This window comes from Mytilus galloprovincialis, chromosome 3 (assembly GCF_965363235.1).
Source record: "Mytilus galloprovincialis chromosome 3, xbMytGall1.hap1.1, whole genome shotgun sequence".
NCBI lineage: Eukaryota > Metazoa > Mollusca > Bivalvia > Mytilida > Mytilidae > Mytilus > Mytilus galloprovincialis.
In genome coordinates this window covers 104,552,846-104,571,495 of record NC_134840.1, presented here as the reverse complement: position 1 = coordinate 104,571,495, position 18,650 = coordinate 104,552,846, and the positions used below count along the sequence as shown (strand labels likewise).

Below are 18,650 nucleotides of genomic sequence, written 5' to 3'. Positions count from 1 at the left end.
TAAACAAATATGTATACTAGTTCAGTGATAATGGACGTCATACTAAGCTCCGAATTATACACAAGAAACTAAAATTATAAATCATACAAGACTAACAAAGGTCAGAGGCTCCTAACTTGGGACAGGCGCAAAATTGCGGCGGGATTAAACATGTTTTTTGAGATCTCAACCCTCCCCTATAACTGTAGCCAATGTAGAAAAAACAAACGCGAAACAATACGCACAGTAAAACTCAGTTTAAGAGAAGTCAGAGTCCGATGTCAGAATATGAAACAAAAGAAAATAAACAAAATGACAATAATACATAAATAACAACAGACTACTAGCAGTTATTGACATGCCAGAACCAGACCTTAATTAAACTGATTGAAAGATTATGTCTTCATCATATGAATATCAGGCACAATCCCTCCTGTTAGGGGTTTAGTATTATACCGTCATGAAATATACAACCCTCTTATTTACAATATCATTTGATCAACATCTATTTACAAGGGTCTATTTTATATGATTTTTCTCATTGTTGAAGGCTGTATGGTTGCATATAACTGCTTACATCCACTTTATTTGAACTTCAGTGGATACATGTAGGCGTCTCATTGGCAATCATACCACATCTCCGTATTTTTACAGTATGGTATCAGTACTGTTACCTAATAACAGGACAAAACAAGACAGCAATTTGACAAAACTAAAGACATACATACTTGATTTTACTTCTCTAAAGATATAAACAAAATTTTCGTAGTTCGTATCTGAACATGTACACAGCCATGGGAATTTTAAGGGACTATATTTCAGTGTGCATATATTTAGTAGCTAATCTGGCTACTTCCTGTTTATCAGACCGGTACCTTAGAAAAGAATTGTGACAATATATCCAATCTTTTCAAAAACCAAAGACTAATGTCACTAGGAGCAGCAGTTAGTTGTCATAGATACTCTAGATAGAAAGATAATCTGCCACTTTTATAAAAGGGACTACACATAGTTTTTGAAAGGGTATAATCGGTTTGTGCCGAAATTACTTTCTTTAGTCCAGAAACTCATTTGTGCTAAATGGTAATCTCCACCCACATTTAGGACTGGCAGTTATTTGTAGTTTTTATCAACAGCTTGCACTTTTTCTAAATTATATTTGCTTCTTTTAAGACTGACCAAAACTGTTTTTTACCATTGTGGTTTGATTAAGGTAGTGTATATCAAACAGCTGTTGGAAATATTTTGGACAACCCTCTTATTTACAATATCATTTGATCAACACCTAGTGGTCTTTGGTGGTATCTCGCATAACATTAATAAGGTCTTTTTTAAAAGGCAACTTGAAATTATTGGTCCCATATTTATGTGCTATAGCAAATGTATGGGCTGCTGATCTGCAATATTGCAATATATGATAGCAATATATTCTTATGTTTTCAATGACCCCTTATTTCTTCACTCCACTTTATAAGATAGAAGTAAATGTTATTCCATATTTTATTGGTTTTTTTAAAGGTATCATAATTTAAACATAAAGACAAAACTAAGCACAGTGAAAAAAGTCTACTCTGTCCTGTAAAGTTTGAGATGTTTTTGTTGTTCAATCTTTATCACTTGTATGGAAACACTAAATCTTGATAACCTACAACAGAAATATTATCACTTTTATTTCAATTCAATTGTTGCAGTTATCATGCATGTAATAGAGAAAATGATAAATTAGAGGCTTCAATGAGCCTGTGTCACTCACATGATACTTTTATTTACAATTGATGCATGATACAGAAATTGTCCATACCGACCGTCAGTGTTTACCATACAATACAGTACTTCTATACACTGTCTGTATACTAGATTTGTCGGATTTTGTCCATACCTATCGTCGATGTTTGACATAAAATACAATACTCCTATATACCGTATATCAACAGTATTTGTCTATACCTACCGTCGGTGGTTAACATACAATACAGTTCTCCTATATACCGTCTATCAACAGTATTTGTCTATACCTACCGTCAGTGGTTAACATACGATATAGTACTCCTTTGCACCATCCATCAACAGTATTTGTCTATACCTACCGTCGGTGGTTAACATGCAATAAAGAGCTCCTATATACCGTCTATCAACAGTATTTGTCTATACCTACCGTCGGTGGTTAACATACAACATAGTGCTCCCATCAACCGTCTATCAACAGTATTTGTCTATACCTACTGTCGGTAGTTAACATACAATATAATGCTCCCATATACCGTCTATCAACAGTATTTGTCTATACCTACTGTCGGTAGTTAACATACAATATAGTGCTCCTATATACCATCTATCAACAGTATATGCCTATACCTACCGTCGGTGGTTAACATACAATATAGTGCTCCCATATACCGTCTATCAACAGTATTTGTCTATACCTACCGTCGGTGGTTAACATACAATATAATGCTCCCATATACCGTCTATCAACAGCATTTGTCTATACCTACTGTCGGTAGTCAACATACAATATAGTGCTTCTATATACCGTCTACCAACAGTAATTGTCTATACCTACCATCGGTGGTTAACATACAATATAGTGCTCCTACAATGTATATACCGTCTATCAACAGTATTTGTCTATACCTACCGTCGGTGGTTAACATACAATATAGTGCTCCCATATACCGTCTATCAACAGTATTTGTCTATACCTACCGTCGGTGGTTAACATACAATATAGTGCTCCTATATACCGTCTAGTAACAGTATGTGTCTATACCTACTGTCGGTAGTTAACATACAATATAGTGCTCCCATATACCGTCTATCAACAGTATTTGTCTATACCTACTGTCGGTAGTTAACATACAATATAGTGCTCCTAAATACCGTCTATCAACAGTATTTGTCTATACCTACCGTCGGTAGTTAACAAACAAAATAGTGCTCCTATATACCGTCTATCAACAGTATTTGTCTATACCTATCGTCAGTGGTTAACATGCAATATAGTGCTCCTATATACCGTCTATCAACAGTATATGTCTATACCTACCGTCGGTGGTTAACATACAATATAGTGCTCCCATAAACCGTCTATCAACAGTATTTGTCTATACCTACCGTCGGTAGTTAACATACAATATAGTGCTTCTATATACTGTATATCAACAGTATTTTGCTATACCTACCGTCGGTGGTTAACATACAATATAGTGCTCCTATATACCGTCTATCAACAGTATTTGTCTATACCTACCGTCGGTGGTTAACATACAATATAGTGCTCCCATATACCGTCTATCAACAGTATTTGTCTATACCTACTGTCGGTAGTTAACATACAATATAGTGCTCCTGTATACCGTCTATCAACAGTATTTGTCTATACCTACCGTCGGTAGTTAACATACAATATAGTGCTCCTATATGCAGTCTATCAACAGTATTTGTCTATACCTACCGTCGGTGGTTAACATACAATATAGTGCTCCCATATACCGTCTATCAACAGTATTTGTCTATACCTACTGTCGGTAGTTAACATACAATATAGTGCTCCTATATACCGTCTATCAACAGTATTTGTCTATACCTACCGTCGGTGGTTAACATACAATATAGTGCTCCTATATACCGTCTATCAACAGTATTTGTCTATACCTACCGTCGGTGGTTAACATACAATATAGTGCTCCTATATACCGTCTTTCAACAGTATTTGTCTATACCTACCGTCGGTGGTTAACATACAATATAGTGCTCCCATAAACCGTCTATCAACAGTATTTGTCTATACCTACTGTCGGTAGTTAACATACAATATAATGCTCCCATATACTGCTATCAACAGTATTTGTCTATACCTACCGTCGGTAGTTAACATACAATATAGTGCTCCTATATACCGTCTATCAACAGTATTTGTCTATACCTACCGTCGGTAGTTAACATACAATATAGTGCTCCTATATACCGTCTATCAACAGTATTTGTCTATACCTACCGTCGGTAGTTAACATACAATATAGTGCTCCTATATACCGTCTATCAACAGTATTTGTCTATACCTACCGTCGGTGGTTAACATACAATATAGTGCTCCTATATACCGTCTAGTAACAGTATGTGTCTATACCTACTGTCGGTAGTTAACATACAATATAGTGCTCCCATATACCGTCTATCAACAGTATTTGTCTATACCTACTGTCGGTAGTTAACATACAATATAGTGCTCCTAAATACCGTCTATCAACAGTATTTGTCTATACCTACCGTCGGTAGTTAACAAACAAAATAGTGCTCCTATATACCGTCTATCAACAGTATTTGTCTATACCTATCGTCAGTGGTTAACATGCAATATAGTGCTCCTATATACCGTCTATCAACAGTATATGTCTATACCTACCGTCGGTGGTTAACATACAATATAGTGCTCCCATAAACCGTCTATCAACAGTATTTGTCTATACCTACCGTCGGTAGTTAACATACAATATAGTGCTTCTATATACTGTATATCAACAGTATTTTGCTATACCTACCGTCGGTGGTTAACATACAATATAGTGCTCCTATATACCGTCTATCAACAGTATTTGTCTATACCTACCGTCGGTGGTTAACATACAATATAGTGCTCCCATATACCGTCTATCAACAGTATTTGTCTATACCTACTGTCGGTAGTTAACATACAATATAGTGCTCCTGTATACCGTCTATCAACAGTATTTGTCTATACCTACTGTCGGTAGTTAACATACAATATAGTGCTCCTGTATACCGTCTATCAACAGTATTTGTCTATACCTACCGTCGGTAGTTAACATACAATATAGTGCTCCTATATGCAGTCTATCAACAGTATTTGTCTATACCTACCGTCGGTGGTTAACATACAATATAGTGCTCCTATATACCGTCTATCAACAGTATTTGTCTATACCTACTGTCGGTAGTTAACATACAATATAGTGCTCCTATATACCGTCTATCAACAGTATTTGTCTATACCTACCGTCGGTGGTTAACATACAATATAGTGCTCCTATATACCGTCTATCAACAGTATTTGTCTATACCTACCGTCGGTGGTTAACATACAATATAGTGCTCCTATATACCGTCTTTCAACAGTATTTGTCTATACCTACCGTCGGTGGTTAACATACAATATAGTGCTCCCATAAACCGTCTATCAACAGTATTTGTCTATACCTACTGTCGGTAGTTAACATACAATATAATGCTCCCATATACTGCTATCAACAGTATTTGTCTATACCTACCGTCGGTAGTTAACATACAATATAGTGCTCCTATATACCGTCTATCAACAGTATTTGTCTATACCTACCGTCGGTAGTTAACATACAATATAGTGCTCCTATATACCGTCTATCAACAGTATTTGTCTATACCTACCGTCGGTAGTTAACATACAATATAGTGCTCCTATATACCGTCTATCAACAGTATTTGTCTATACCTACCGTTGGTGGTTAACATACAATATAGTGCTCCTATATACCGTCTATCAACAGTATTTGTCTATACCTACCGTCGGTGGTTAACATACAATATAGTGCTCCCATATACCGTTGATGTCTATCAACGGTATTTGTCTATACCTACTGTCGGTAGTTAACATACAATATAGTGCTCCTATATACCATCTATCAACAGTATATGCCTATACCTACCGTCGGTGGTTAACATACAATATAGTGCTCCCATATACCGTCTATCAACAGTATTTGTCTATACCTACCGTCGGTGGTTAATATACAATATAATGCTCCCATATACCGTCTATCAACAGTATTTGTCTATACCTACCGTCGGTAGTTAACATACAATATAGTGCTCCCATAAACCGTCTATCAACAGTATTTGTCTATACCTACTGTCGGTAGTTAACATACAATATAGTGCTCCTATATGCAGTCTATCAACAGTATTTGTCTATACCTACCGTCGGTGGTTAACATACAATATAGTGCTCCTATATACCGTCTATCAACAGTATTTGTCTATACCTATCGTCGGTGGTTATCATACAATATAGTGCTCCCATAAACCGTCTATCAACAGTATTTGTCTATACCTACTGTCGGTAGTTAACATACAATATAGTGCTCCTATATACCATCTATCAACAGTATATGTCTATACCTACCGTCGGTGGTTAACATACAATATAATGCTCCCATATACCGTCTATCAACAGTATTTGTCTATACCTACTGTCGGTAGTCAACATACAATATAGTGCTTCTATATACCGTCTACCAACAGTAATTGTCTATACCTACCATCGGTGGTTAACATACAATATAGTGCTCCTACAATGTATATACCGTCTATCAACAGTATTTGTCTATACCTACCGTCGGTGGTTAACATACAATATAGTGCTCCCATATACCGTCTATCAACAGTATTTGTCTATACCTACCGTCGGTGGTTAACATACAATATAGTGCTCCTATATACCGTCTAGTAACAGTATGTGTCTATACCTACTGTCGGTAGTTAACATACAATATAGTGCTCCCATATACCGTCTATCAACAGTATTTGTCTATACCTACTGTCGGTAGTTAACATACAATATAGTGCTCCTAAATACCGTCTATCAACAGTATTTGTCTATACCTACCGTCGGTAGTTAACAAACAAAATAGTGCTCCTATATACCGTCTATCAACAGTATTTGTCTATACCTATCGTCAGTGGTTAACATGCAATATAGTGCTCCTATATACCGTCTATCAACAGTATATGTCTATACCTACCGTCGGTGGTTAACATACAATATAGTGCTCCCATAAACCGTCTATCAACAGTATTTGTCTATACCTACCGTCGGTAGTTAACATACAATATAGTGCTTCTATATACTGTATATCAACAGTATTTTGCTATACCTACCGTCGGTGGTTAACATACAATATAGTGCTCCTATATACCGTCTATCAACAGTATTTGTCTATACCTACCGTCGGTGGTTAACATACAATATAGTGCTCCCATATACCGTCTATCAACAGTATTTGTCTATACCTACTGTCGGTAGTTAACATACAATATAGTGCTCCTGTATACCGTCTATCAACAGTATTTGTCTATACCTACCGTCGGTAGTTAACATACAATATAGTGCTCCTATATGCAGTCTATCAACAGTATTTGTCTATACCTACCGTCGGTGGTTAACATACAATATAGTGCTCCCATATACCGTCTATCAACAGTATTTGTCTATACCTACTGTCGGTAGTTAACATACAATATAGTGCTCCTATATACCGTCTATCAACAGTATTTGTCTATACCTACCGTCGGTGGTTAACATACAATATAGTGCTCCTATATACCGTCTATCAACAGTATTTGTCTATACCTACCGTCGGTGGTTAACATACAATATAGTGCTCCTATATACCGTCTTTCAACAGTATTTGTCTATACCTACCGTCGGTGGTTAACATACAATATAGTGCTCCCATAAACCGTCTATCAACAGTATTTGTCTATACCTACTGTCGGTAGTTAACATACAATATAATGCTCCCATATACTGCTATCAACAGTATTTGTCTATACCTACCGTCGGTAGTTAACATACAATATAGTGCTCCTATATACCGTCTATCAACAGTATTTGTCTATACCTACCGTCGGTAGTTAACATACAATATAGTGCTCCTATATACCGTCTATCAACAGTATTTGTCTATACCTACCGTCGGTAGTTAACATACAATATAGTGCTCCTATATACCGTCTATCAACAGTATTTGTCTATACCTACCGTTGGTGGTTAACATACAATATAGTGCTCCTATATACCGTCTATCAACAGTATTTGTCTATACCTACCGTCGGTGGTTAACATACAATATAGTGCTCCCATATACCGTTGATGTCTATCAACGGTATTTGTCTATACCTACTGTCGGTAGTTAACATACAATATAGTGCTCCTATATACCATCTATCAACAGTATATGCCTATACCTACCGTCGGTGGTTAACATACAATATAGTGCTCCCATATACCGTCTATCAACAGTATTTGTCTATACCTACCGTCGGTGGTTAATATACAATATAATGCTCCCATATACCGTCTATCAACAGTATTTGTCTATACCTACCGTCGGTAGTTAACATACAATATAGTGCTCCCATAAACCGTCTATCAACAGTATTTGTCTATACCTACTGTCGGTAGTTAACATACAATATAGTGCTCCTATATGCAGTCTATCAACAGTATTTGTCTATACCTACCGTCGGTGGTTAACATACAATATAGTGCTCCTATATACCGTCTATCAACAGTATTTGTCTATACCTATCGTCGGTGGTTATCATACAATATAGTGCTCCCATAAACCGTCTATCAACAGTATTTGTCTATACCTACTGTCGGTAGTTAACATACAATATAGTGCTCCTATATACCATCTATCAACAGTATATGTCTATACCTACCGTCGGTGGTTAACATACAATATAGTGCTCCTATATACCGTCTATCAACAGTATATGTCTATACCTACCGTCGGTGGTTAACATACAATATAGTGCTCCCATAAACCGTCTATCAACAGTATTTGTCTATACCTACCGTCGGTAGTTAACATACAATATAGTGCTTCTATATACTGTCTATCAACAGTATTTTGCTATACCTACCGTCGGTGGTTAACATGCAATATAGTGCTCCTATATACCGTCTATCAACAGTATTTGTCTATACCTACCGTCGGTGGTTAACATACAATATAGTGCTCCCATATACCGTCTATCAACAGTATTTGTCTATACCTACTGTCGGTAGTTAACATACAATATAGTGCTCCTATATACCGTCTATCAACAGTATTTGTCTATACCTACCGTCGGTAGTTAACATACAATATAGTGCTCCTATATGCAGTCTATCAACAGTATTTGTCTATACCTACCGTCGGTGGTTAACATACAATATAGTGCTCCCATATACCGTCTATCAACAGTATTTGTCTATACCTACTGTCGGTAGTTAACATACAATATAGTGCTCCTATATACCGTCTATCAACAGTATTTGTCTATACCTACCGTCGGTAGTTAACATACAATATAGTGCTCCTATATGCAGTCTATCAACAGTATTTGTCTATACCTACTGTCGGTAGTTAACATACAATATAGTGCTCCCATAAACCGTCTATCAACAGTATTTGTCTATACCTACTGTCGGTAGTTAACATACAATATAGTGCTCCTATATGCAGTCTATCAACAGTATTTGTCTATACCTACCGTCGGTGGTTAACATACAATATAGTGCTCCTATATACCGTCTATCAACAGTATTTGTCTATACCTATCGTCGGTGGTTAACATACAATATAGTGCTCCCATAAACCGTCTATCAACAGTATTTGTCTATACCTACTGTCGGTAGTTAACATACAATATAGTGCTCCTATATACCATCTATCAACAGTATATGTCTATACCTACCGTCGGTGGTTAACATACAATATAGTGCTCCTATATACCGTCTATCAACAGTATTTGTCTATACCTACCGTCGGTAGTTAACATACAATATAGTGCTCCTATATACCGTGTATCAACAGTATGTGTCTATACCTACTGTCGGTAGTTAACATACAATATAGTGCTCCTATATACTGTCTATCAACAGTATTTATCTATACCTACCGTCGGTAGTTAACATACAATATAGTGCTCCTATATACCATCTATCAACAGTATTTGTCTATACCTACCGTCGGTGGTTAACATACAATATAGTGCTCCTATATACCGTCTATTAACAGTATTTGTCTATACCTACTGTCGGTAGTTAACATACAATATAGTGCTCCCATATACCGTTTATCAACAGTATTTGTCTATACCTACTGTCGGTAGTTAACATACAATATAGTGCTCCTATATACCGTTTATCAACAGTATTTGTCTATACCTACCGTCGCTGGTTAACATACAATATAGTGCTCTTTGATACCGTCTATCAACAGTATCTGTCTATACCTACTGTCGGTAGTTGCTCCTAGATACCGTCTATCACCAGTATTTGTCTATACCTACCGTCGGTGCTTAACATAAGATATAGTGCTCCTATATACCGTCTATCAACAGTATTTTTCTATACCTACCGTCAGTGGTTAACATACAATATATTGCTCCTATATACCGTCTATCACCAGTATTTGTCTATACCTACCGTCGGTGGTTAACATACAATATAAAGCTGCCATATACCTACCGTCGGTGCTTAACATAAGATATAGTGCTCCTATATACCGTCTATCAACAGTATTTTTCTATACCTACCGTCAGTGGTTAACATACAATATATTGCTCCTATATACCGTCTATCACCAGTATTTGTCTATACCTACCGTCGGTGGTTAACATACAATATAAAGCTGCCATATACCGTTTATCAACAGTATTTGTCTATACCTACTGTCGGTAGTTAACATACAATATAGTGCTCCTATATACCATCTATCAACAGTATATGTCTATACCTACCGTCGGTGGATAACATACAATATAATGCTCCCATATACCGTCTATCAACAGTATTTGTCTATACCTACTGTCGGTAGTTAACATACAATATAGTGCTCCTATATACCGTCTATCAACAGTATTTGTCTATACCTACCGTCGGTGGTTAACATACAATATAGTGGTCCTACAATGTATATACCGTCTATCAACAGTATTTGTCTATACCTACCGTCGGTGGTTAACATACAATATAATGCTCCCATATACCGTCTATCAACAGTATTTGTCTATACCTACTGTCGGTAGTTAACATACAATATAGTGCTCCTATATACCATCTATCAATAGTATATGTCTATACCTACCGTCGGTGGTTAACATACAATATAATGCTCCCATATACTGCTATCAACAGTATTTGTCTATACCTACCGTCGGTAGTTAACATACAATATAGTGCTCCTATATACCGTCTATCAACAGTATTTGTCTATACCTACCGTCGGTAGTTAACATACAATATAGTGCTCCTATATACCGTCTATCAACAGTATTTGTCTATACCTACCGTTGGTGGTTAACATACAATATAGTGCTCCTATATACCGTCTATCAACAGTATTTGTCTATACCTACCGTCGGTGGTTAACATACAATATAGTGCTCCCATATACCGTTGATGTCTATCAACAGTATTTGCCTATACGTACTGTCGGTAGTTAACATACAATATAGTGCTCCTATATACCATCTATCAACAGTATATCTCTATACCTACCGTCGGTGGTTAACATACAATATAGTGCTCCCATATACCGTCTATCAACAGTATTTGTCTATACCTACCGTCGGTGGTTAACATACAATATAGTGCTCCTATATACCGTCTAGTAACAGTATGTGTCTATACCTACTGTCAGTAGTTAACATACAATATAGTGCTCCTATATACCGTCTATCAACAGTATTTGTCTATACCTACCGTCGGTGGTTAACATACAATATAGTTCTCCTATATACCATCTATCAACAGTATTTGTCTATACCTACCGTCGGTGGTTACACAATATAGTGCTCCTATATACCATCTATCAACAGTATTTGTCTATACCTACTGTCGGTAGTTAACATACAATATAGTGCTCCTATATACCATCTATCAACAGTATTTGTCTATACCTACCGTCGGTGGTTAACATACAATATAGTGGTACTATATACCGTCTATCAACAGTATCTGTCTATACCTACTGTCGGTAGTTAACATACAATATAGTGCTCCTATATACCGTCTATCAACAGTATCTGTCTATACCTACTGTCGGTAGTTAACATACAATATAGTGCTCCTATATACCGTCTATCAACAGTATTTGTCTATACCTACTGTCGGTAGTTAACATACAATATAGTGCTCCTATATACCGTCTATCAACAGTATTTGTTTATACCTACCGTCGGTGGTTAACATACAATATAGTGCTCCTATATACCGTCTATCACCAGTATTTGTCTATACCTACCGTCGGTGGTTAACATAAGATATAGTGGTCCTATATACCGTCTATCAACAGTATTTGGCTATACCTACCGTCAGTGGTTAACATAGAATATAGTGCTCCTATATACTGTCTATCACCAGTATTTGTCTATACCTACCGTCGGTGGTTAACATGGAATATAGTGCTCCTATATACCGTCTATCAACAGTATTTGTTGATACCTACTGTCGGAGGTTAACATAGAATATAGTGCTCCTATATACCAAGAGGGATAACGGATCTGCATCTAGAATTTATCATGCTGCCCTTTTTTTGGATTTTTAAAATTCTTGTTATCCCTCAATTTTTACATTCATCCCAAATAATACAACAGTAGTCAATTAGGGGCAGAACACCCATTGTATTATGTTTTCTTGCAGTTACATAAAAAAAAATGTATTTAAGAAAGATGGTATATTCTGGATGATATATTAGCACAACCTTGGTCAATTTGATTTCTCCAGTTACTTAGTGGGCTGTCAATTTTGAAACTAATATTTTTTCACATGAAGAATTTTGTAATACTTTAATTTATTATCAAGTTTGGTTGAAAAGTCTGAATAGTTTCTGCTTTGTTCCAGTAATCAAACATTTTGTTTCATTTGCATCTATGAACATGTTATTCATTTTACACCACTCTTCAACCCTGTATAAATCTTCTTGAACATCATCATTTATATTTTCTAGATGTTTCCCCCTGATTTATGAATAGTGGTGTCATCAGTATATACAACGATATAGGTCTGTTTCACAATTTTTAATGCATAAGGGAAGGTCATTTATAAATAGCACAAACAATAGAGGACAAGGTATAGAACATTGGGGAACACCAAATTTTACATGTTGTTGTTCAGAGTTAACATTACAAATGTATACCTTTTGTTATTCAGGTACGACTTAAAAAAACTAACAGTAGTCTCACTAAATCCATACATGTCGAGCTTTAAACAAAGAAAGTCATATTCTACCAAATCAAAAGCTTTTTTTTTTAAATCTTAATAAAATTGCTAGGTTTAAATTACCATCTTTCATTTCTTGCAACCATGTGTCAATGATATTAAATAAATGTCAAGCTCAATCCAGTATATATTCCAAGTTATGGACAAATGATAATGCTATTAAAAATACCAAATCATAACCAGTGCTTTTCTCTTTTTCTATTTACAGTATATGACTAGGTAAGGCTTAAATTAAAATATTGTTTGTTTGCAGTTTACCGACCGACCCTTGAAAATCCTCGCGACTGTGAAAATTTTATTGCTTTAAATTTGAAGAATTTTTTTTTAATACATCTATTGACGCGATCCGGAACTTTGGGTCCTTTCCGGAAATGATTTAAAGTCTGGGTCAATTACGCATTTTAAGTTCGGTTTTTCTTAGCTTCCCGTCAATCGTTCATGTGACCATTTAATGATAAAGCACATGGAAATTGTTTACAGGTATCCATGAAGTCACGGAGGAGTACTTTACGCTGTCGTCTCGTGTCAATTTTAAGACAAATAACAAACAAAAAAGTTTATTAGTAAACTGTTTATACAGATTCAGGCACATGTAATGATGTGTGATGATATCATTGACGATGATGCAGCGGATATTCATAACTGACACAATAACCATTCTGTCTCAAACAAATCTGGTACAGAATCTGTGGAGCCTGACTTTATGGAACCAATTTCAGTGGTTAATTAATTCGAAAGCAGCTTGAAGTATGGCATATTTTCTACAAATCGTTGTGAAGACGACAAAGATGAAACCACTCCTCCGTGACTTAAATCTTCATGGATATCTGTGAACACGCCTGTACAGAGGAAGGGCTCATTTGAAATGTTAATGGATATAGATCATGCCAAATCAATAAGAAGCAACCCTAACTACACAAAGATGTAGAGAAAAGGAATGGTTAGCTTGAAAAATAAATATACTCTCTCGATATTAAATCTATCTTCGATTGCAATGAGTATGCTCCTTTAGGATAAAGGGGGGCTGCCCCACTCATTGCAATTATTCTCTTTCTTACAATATTAAATATACCCAAACTGTGTGGCCTGTGTGAATTCAATTAAAAAATGTCCTTGGGAGCTATTCTGCCAATTTTTTTTTATGCATTAAAAACATTTCAGTACAGACCATTTACTTTTAATGGGGTGCTATGGATTTCACCCCAAACTTTAGATTTCTTTGGTTTTCATTAAAGCCTGGCAAAAATATAACCTTGGTTTTCATTAAAGCCTGGCAAAAATATAACCTTATCACATATAATTAAATATTGTTAGAAATATGAAAACAGTCGAAAGTCTTAATACTTTTTTTTCAAGTTGCCTTTTTTTCAATTGAGGAAGATTCAATGGTTATTTTTTTTAATTAAAAATACACTCTTTAATACATTGTCTTATAAATCTTTAATATCTACATTTTTCTGATGAAAATACTCTGCTCATGAAAACATTCTAGTCAAGAAGCATACATGTCTGAATATATTTCTTTAAAACAGTTCTAGTCATAATGACATTCCTTGTTTATAAGTGTTCCAGTATTTAATAATTATACCATATTTTATGTCATAAATTGGATAATGACACTAAGTTTCAGTTTTGGTTAAAAAGTCTTTTATCTGAAAATGCCTGTTCATTTGATGTTGGTTTTCAGCATGTCCAGTGTTTGTTGTTTTAAAATGTTTTTTTTTCTTCACAAGAAACTTAGTTTAGTGTAACTGCTTGTTTAAACTGTATTTTGGCTGATAAAATAAAATATTTTTCCTACCTACCGACCCTTCAGTCTGAAGGTACAGTCGGAAAACTGCAAACAAACATATTTTTAAGGTTGGCCTAATAATGATTACTTTTTTCAACTATTTTCATACTTTTTTGTTTCCTCTGCTTTTGTATCAAGGGCATAATTGTTTATGGCAAACTAAGCATCTGCATAATCAACCTATTCCTAACTATACTCTACCTCAAATTCTGGAAACTGCAGAATTTTTGTCATAGCAGTCTTATGGTAGCTGAACTATTTCTATTTTTTGTAAATCTGGGTTAATAAGTCTTTTGTCATATTCTGGGGCTATAGAAAAAAAACATTACAGAATTATCAAAATTATGTGTGTATAATGTTTGTGTACAGTCATTCAACTAAAAAAGGGCAAAAATTATTTTTTTGTGTATAAATAAATAATTGTGATTTTAATGTCTTAATATTATAAAAAAAACTTCAAAAGATTAAATTTAAATTATAATCTAAACATGAAAGAGCACATATAAATCAACCTTTTACTCAGATTTATATCTAAAACCAGTTATAACTAGCTATAATATCTTTGACTTCACAAATATCATCATCTAATTTTACAAATCAGTATTTATTTGGTGGCACTTCCTGCACACTAAGTATGTTATGCCTTAGGTTTAATTTTGATGCAATCACATTTCAGAAGGTACATGCATTGAACTGTTTTAATGAATAAATTACAGTTTTAAACTCAGTTTAGGCTGACCTGAGGTCAATAGTCTTAAACAATGTCATCAAACTATCAGTTTTACTGTAATATATTGATATTGTGACATTTATGGGAAAGAGCATATGAGTTAGTCATATTGGTCAATAGAATGGAAAGTTTATAGCTGAGACTACTATAACACTATGTGTTATACTAGTAGTCTCAGTTTATAACTATGTTAATGTTAATTATATACATGACATAATAATTAAATCATTTAAAAAACTATTCCAAAGATTTCTCTCAAATCATGTTTACATTTTTTTAGAGAAGAGTCTGTCTGAAATATATTCAGGGGTAGTCCAAATAATTATGACTTCTTAAAAAACTATATTATGGGGAAAAAGGGGGGGGTCTATTATGTTTTTTTCATACAGGAGGAAGACGTCAAAGCAAAAAAAAAAACCCCAACAAAACAAAATAAAATAATAGCCTGTCAAGACGTCCTTATACCATAATAATTTGGTCTAATTTTGGGATAATACATTTAACTTCCTTTGATGTCGGGGAGGGGATAAGTTTTGACGATTAATTATTCTTGAAACTAACAATAATTATTTCTTATTGTTACTTTGTTAAGCAAGCGCGATGTGTGGTTCTCGAGTTATTTAAAAAAAGGGGGGTGTTACTATATAAAATTTACCCAGTTTGGAGACAAGAAATATTTAAAATCTAACCATAAACTCCAATGTTCCTGCTTTTTTTAGCAGAACAAACACGATGGCATTCTCGTCTCTGTTATAATCAATAGTTAACTCATTTATGGCATTCTCGTCTCTGTTATAATCAATAGTTAACTCATTTCTTCTTCCAGGTTATTTCTTAATCAATTATGATTATCAGCTGTCTATCTATTTACCATGTTTATGTTAAACTGGTCCGTAATTCCATCGTAGTGTATCGATAAGTGAACACAACAGGGATCCAGTTTATTAAACGTCTGTAAACCGAGGTATATAATATACAAGGTTCCTGAGTCAGTAACCGTAACTATCACCGTGCTTTGTGCGCATGCGCAATAAACACCAACAATAAGGATAAAACATGGTACACAGTTCCGTAATTTCGTATATTTTTCTTATCTTCATACTAAAGAGCTCCAAAAGTAGGCGTGCTTAGGTGCAATGGGCGGGTCTAAAAACCGACTCTCGGTGGTTAACGTCTCTCGATGGTTAACTTTAAGTGCCTACCATTTTTAAGTCGTTGTAAATCTTTTAATTTCGGATACCTTTAGAGGTCAACATTGAGTTCGTCCCTACGTCAAAGTTGACACAATCGATCTCAGGCGGTTGAGAAGGTAAACATAGAATAACAATTCCTTACATAAGAGTAATCGATTCAACCGTATAGAAATTTGCACTGATATTTAAATACTTTAACAATATAAAATTATGGCATGATATACAAACAATAAAAACGAAAATTGGATTATCATATCAGAATGACTATAATTGTAAAAAATTAGCTCATGTACGTCTGATCGTGAAGTTATAGGTACAAACACATATATCCCGATTTTACATTTTAATACTAGTTAAATACAATCTTTTCTAGACGGATTTATATAAGTTTTTCCAAACTTGTTTCCGAATCCCATATTTGAACTTTATGTAACATTGTAATATTTATTCTTGTAATTTTTTCATTAATAAATACTGTTTAAACTAATCTTTTCTAAGCTTTGAAGTGATTCTGTAAATCACAGGCGCTTGAGGCATGTAACCCGCTATTTCTTATTTTTATTTCATTTTTTCGTTTTTAAGTTTAAATTTTGTAAGTAAATATTCTTTGGTGTTGCAACCTATTTCTTGTACTCTTGATCTTATCCATACGACGTAAGTAAACATTCTTTGGTGTTGCAACCTATTTCTTGTACTCTTGATCTTATCCATACGATGTAAGTAAATATTCTTTGGTGTTGCAACCTATTTCTTGTACTCTTGATCTTATCCATACGATGTAAGTAAATATTCTTTGGTGTTGCAACCTATTTCTTGTACTCTTGATCTTATCCATACGATGTGAAGTAAATATTCTTTGGTGTTGCAACCTATTTCTTGTACTCTTGATCTTATCCATACGATGTGAAGTAAATATTCTTTGGTGTTGCAACCTATTTCTTGTACTCTTGATCTTATCCATACGATGTGAAGTAAATATTCTTTGGTGTTGCAACCTATTTCTTGTACTCTTGATCTTATCCATACGATGTGAAGTAAATATTCTTTGGTGTTGCAACCTATTTCTTGTACTCTTGATCTTATCCATACGATGTGAAGTAAATATTCTTTGGTGTTGCAACCTATTTCTTGTACTCTTGATCTTATCCACACGATGTGAAGTAAATATTCTTTGGTGTTGCAACCTATTTCTTGTACTCTTGATCTTATCCATACGATCTAAGTACAATGACATTAGTATATAAATGCTGTCCCTGTATCCTTATCTTCAGGAAAAGGGAAATGAAGGGAAAGCATATATAAACTATTTATTGTTTATCGCATCCAATAAGAACAAGAACCAATATTAAACAAGTGAAAACCATACGTAATAACAGAATATACAACCAAATTTAAACACACAAAAAATAAATAAAAAAAGAGGTTACATGCATCAAAGCGCTTGCACTTTAAATGAATAGCATACCGCTGCTCGGCAAAGTAGAACCGAAAGCCTTCAAGGTTAATATGTATGATTTCTCATTTGTGTTGTTGCTTAAAACTTCTGGTAAACAATCCCGCGAAACTAAGCGGTTCATACATATTCATGTATTTTTTTTCATTTCATGACAATTTGTTGCACCTGGGACTAACATGACTAATAAAATTTCTCTATCGGTCCCAGGTTGCCCGTTTCTTCATTTCTTATTAATATAAAGAATACTAGCTAGCCTTTTTTTTATTATACTTGCTTATTGTATTTCAATAATAAGGGTATAAAAGTTTTTAATGTGTTCCACAAAAGAGCAAACCAGTATTCAGTTTGAGTCATACATGCTTTGAAATAATAATTGAAACCATACCAAATGCTCTGTAAACCGCTCTTTAACACTGGTTATGTATGTTATACAATATAAAAGTTAACTC

The 18,650-nt window shown here is 34.7% G+C and overlaps 1 long non-coding RNA gene across 1 annotated transcript; it reads right to left on the bottom strand.

Moving 5' to 3' along the window:
• Positions 1–1,461: 1,461 nt before the first annotated feature.
• LOC143066685 (uncharacterized) lies at positions 1,462–16,326 on the bottom strand. The gene is made up of 3 exons (XR_012975740.1): positions 16,242–16,326; positions 15,024–15,131; positions 1,462–1,624 (listed from the first exon to the last, which is right to left on the bottom strand). It is a non-coding gene; the product is annotated as an uncharacterized LOC143066685 (long non-coding RNA).
• Positions 16,327–18,650: the final 2,324 nt, after the last annotated feature.